We start from the raw sequence: 4910 nt of genomic DNA, 5'->3' as shown, positions 1-4910 counted from the left end.
CTCCACCCTTAGCTCGTGTCGAGGCCCGCAGCTTTTTATGGTGATCGGTACGGACGGTGAGTGGAGCCGGGAGCGGTCCGTGGTGTCGTTGTCGAGAACGCCCGACGGTGACCGAGAACGATCTCTCGACCACCTTTTCTCACGATCACGTTTTGGCCGGAGTGGAATCGTGTGGAGGAGCGGGTAGCGTATCGTTACCGAGAACACTCGGCAGTGACTGAGAACAAATCCCTCAACCACTCTGGTTTACGATGCTCTGGTTAGTCGGCTTTCGCGGCGCTGTCGAGAACGCTCGACAGTGACCAGGAACTGTCTCCCGACCGCTTTTGTGCCTTGAAATGCCAGGAATAATCTCGAGGATCGGTTTCGGAGCAAGGCTCGGAGAGGCAAAAAAGGAGACGAGTCTGTTACTCGCCTCGTCTTTTATACTAAGGGCCATTGTCACCAAGCTCAGTTAATTTAACTGGCCAGTTAGTTCATCGGAATTGACCAATCGCATTTGTCATTTTGTTTGCTTGAAACAAAATCACAAATGCGATTGGTCAATTCCAATGGACTAACTGGCTAGTTAAGTTAACTGAGCTTGGTGACAGTGGCCCTAACTGTCGCTCCCGCTCGTATTGTTCCGGAGTAATTCGGCGCTTTCCGCTAGTAGACAATACGAGCGGGGATTGACGCGGTTCGGCTCGGTTCGTGTATGTTCGCCGGTCTTCGGCGGAGCAGCGGTTTCCCGTGGGTTGCTTCGCGATGTTTCGCGGGTCACGGATCGCCGGTGTAGTACCTGTGAATTATCTTTTGATTCGTTTAAAATAATGTGGGCGCACCGCGCTCTCCTCGCTGCTGCCCCTGATAGCGGGGTGCAGCGGCATCCGACGGAAGACTGGTCGGGAATGATGCTTTTGCGGGTGCATCGTTACAACTTAACTCTCGCATCCTCATCCATTGCTCTGGACTGCGTATGGACAGGCCTGACGAGAGGGAGGGGGGGTGACGGGATGATTTCCCCCGGGCCCGGAGTTTTTGAAGGGCTCAGATTTTTTGAGGATCCCGATTTTCTAAATGCTCATTGTTTTCGAAACAATAGAGCGCGTTCAAGTTTGTAAAGCAGCTAGGCTGCTCACCGAGCGACTGAACATGATTAGTTCTTACCTATGGAGCCAACCAATCATGTTCAATCGCTCGGCAAGCAGACCTAGCCGCTTTGCCAGCTTGAACTCGCCTATAGTTTCTTATTTTTTGTAAAAACATTCTAAATTGGTATAGATTACGAATAAATAAATTTATGTAATATATAAATAATATATAAAAAAATAACTTTATCAATCCTACCAGATTACTTTTGAACTTCTTCCAGCTGATGTATAATCTAAAGAATAATTGCGGAAAACAAATTAATTATTATTTAATCGGAAATTTTTAGAAAGAAATTATATTATGAAAGTAAAAAATGAGAAAATTTGTTTTGATCAACAAAATATTTTAAGAATAAGAAAAAAGTTCGTATATTCGTTTCTGAAAATTGATTGCAAAATCCAGAAAATATTAAATAATCAAATAAATGTTTATGGTATTTAAAATTTATTTTAAAATTTAAAATTCATTTTAAAAATTTGAAAATGTTTTATAAAATTAAAGTACGATAAACATTAGTATAGTCAAAAGCGCTAAGAATAAATCAAACAATAAGAGAAAACTGCCTAATGCGGTCTAAAGCGGATCTTGGTGCTCGATAATATTTATACGTGAATTTTACAAAATGTGCTAAATCTGCCACTCCTGGTTGGAGGTAATACCTGCGCGAAATAGGGGCCCGTAATTTTTTTTCTCCCGGACCCGGTTTTTCTCTACGGCCCTGCGTATGGAGCGTCGAAACAGATAATTGGAAAAGCGATTACTATCCAATAACTATCTATGTGGATGTTGCAGTGGACTCTAAGAAACCCTCACAGATACAACACTAAGTTAATAGACTGGGAAAAATTTCATAAGTTCTGGGAGAGTAGATCAAATATCTTCAACTCCTTGGAGTTTCTTAATTCGGTTATTTGTGATAGATATGCTTTTGTTATCAGACAAATAGACGAAGCCGCAGAATTCTCCTGTCCAACCAAAAAGAAACCTTGTTTGTAATCAGAACACTAACGATTCAATAAATAAGAAGAAATTTCCAGCTATTTGATGGAACGAGGCGTGCGAGAAAGCTGTCAGAATCAGGAAAGCCAAGTGGTTATCCCTTCAATACAATTTCACTAGAGAGAATTTCCTCGAATACAAAAAATTAGAAGCACAGACAAGAGTTTTCCTAAAGACGGAAAAAAGGAAAGCCTTTTCAATATTATATTTTGCGAGACTCTCAATAAAAACAGTAGATGCAGCTATGTCTTCAACAAAATTAAGTGCTTTAACAACAAATTCTCCAAACTCAGCTCCTACAGTGGTAACCAAGCTATTATTGAATCCATCCATAAAGGAATGCATCAATGAGATTTGTTCCTCTATTTCTATATGTAATATGCCAATGCTTAATATAATAATTAGGCTCAGAACGATCGTTTTCTTGACTTACCATTCAAGTATTTAGAACTTACTAATGTTCTAAATAATATAAATAAAAAATCAGCTCCTGACTCTGACAAAATTAACTTTCTTATCATTAGTGAACTTCCAGAATTTGTGAAATGAACTCTCCTAAATGTATGCAATATTATTTACACGGGAGTTTTTCCTGAAGAGTGGAGAAACTACCTTTGTTTTTTCATTCCCCAAAGGCAAAATGTAATAAAGTAAGACCTATTAGTATGTCGTCATGTTTTCTCAAACTTCTCGAAAAAAATAATTAACGAAAGGCTTTGTTGGTGGATTGAGCATAACAAATTAATTAACAACTCGCAATTCGGTTTCAGAATGAATAAATCTTGCATCAAATAGCCTTGCTCTGCTCGTATCAGAAGCGAAAATTCAATTTTATAAAAAAAGTCATTTAGCTGCAGTATTTTTAGATATCAAGGGCGCTTATGATAATGTGGATCCAGACACTTTGATCAATGACCTTATAGAATTAAATTTACCAAAAAATTTAATTCTATTTATTTATAATTTGATCTCAGTTATACATACCCAATTTATAAACTATCCGGGCAACATTATCCGATCTACTTTCAAAGGATTACCTCAAGGTAGTATTTTAAGTCCCATCCTATTCTCAATCTACATTAACAAAATGAACGATCTAATTATGCCTGAGATTAAAATTCTAAAGTTTGCTAACGACATAGCGCTGTTTACAACCAACTCCCAACTAGAGGTAAACCTCAAGTCATTGGAACAACAAATTAAAGTTTTATCTGTAACCTTGGCTAATAGGAACTTACAATTAGCTCCAGAAAAATGCAAACTTGTAATTTTTAATAGAACTAATATAGCAATAAATAATAGTCACATAAAAATAGAGAATACTAATATTCAACCGACTTCTCACGTGAAGTTTCTTGGAATTATTCTTGACAAGCGTCTCAATTGGAATTTCCATATACAGGGGTTGGACAAAATATTATGAATACCTGACAAATACACAAGATTTATTTATTAATAATGTGTTGGGCCACTATTTGCACTTAAAACAGCTTTAATTCTTCGCGGAATAGATTCATAAAGTTTTTGGATAGTTTCCAAGGGAATGTTGTCCCATTCTTCTATCAAAACATCCGCCAATTGCTTCAACGATGTTGGAGGTGGAAATCTGCTCCTCACTCTCTGCTCCAAAACTCCCCACAACGGTTCAATGATGTTGAGGTCTGGTGACTGTGCTGGCCAGAGAAGATGTTTGATAATATCCTGGTTCTCCTCGAACCAAGACTGAACTGTTTTGGCTGTGTGTATGGGCACATTATCATCTTGGAATGTAGCCGTGTTTGGCAACAATATGCTGGTCAATGGCTACGTTTACACCGTACGATTGATAGCGACCTGACCTATATCGTGACCCAAAGTAGGTCTAGTCACCAACCGTTTACACAGAAAGGGACTTAAAAATTGATTGGGTCACATTTAGTCCACGCTGGTCCGAATTAGAGCCATTTATCGTATTTTGTACAGATTATTTCCATATACAGCATCGTACTCGCCAGAACGTATACATAGCGCGGGATGACAGATATCTTAACCTCTAAAATCTCGAACTTTAATGCTTAATATTTCGGTTCGCGAGGCCGACCGCAGCATTTTTGCCAGATTCTTTCATTTTAAGTGAAAACGCGTCGAATAAACCCAATTTCATCAAAATCAGAGATGAGGCCCGTATTCTAAATAATTATCATTATTTGTATTATTTTGATTAGCAAAGGCATTGGTACTTACGAACTTGAATCGCTGCATGAACTTTTTTCCATCTTTTTTTTTTATCATCTTTTTTTTTAATATTTATGTTCTTTGCACAAATCAATTAGTCTTTTCACAGTCTAGAAGTAAATAACAAACCGGTTTAACCTAACTGTTCAACAAAACAGCAGTGTCTTACCGAGCTTCTTCTTCTTCTTCTTCTTTAATTAATGGCTCCCGCCTCCAAACAATGTACAAGGAGGTCGATACGGCCAGATCTCGTCACAATAGTAATAACCGTATGTTTATGATTGTTTTCCGTGTTAAAAAAAAAATGATGCAACATCCGCGAAAATGGCTAAGCCCGTTCGAACACCGGGCGCCTGCGTCTACGGCGTCGTCACGCCGCAAGGACGCGCGTCAGGACGACCGAACGGGTCATCCAAGACCGCGGGATGATTATGTATGTTTCAATGCTCGGTCAAAGTCGGCAACACTTTCAAAAATATACAATAGCTAACACCCAAGTCGAGAAGCGTCCGCCACGAGCGAGTGGTTCATCAGAACTGGTCCTACCGAGCAAATGGCTACGA

This window comes from Mycetomoellerius zeteki, unplaced genomic scaffold (assembly GCF_001594055.1).
Source record: "Mycetomoellerius zeteki isolate Tzet28-1 unplaced genomic scaffold, Tzet1.0 scaffold785, whole genome shotgun sequence".
NCBI lineage: Eukaryota > Metazoa > Arthropoda > Insecta > Hymenoptera > Formicidae > Mycetomoellerius > Mycetomoellerius zeteki.
This window is presented reverse-complemented; position numbering follows the sequence as displayed.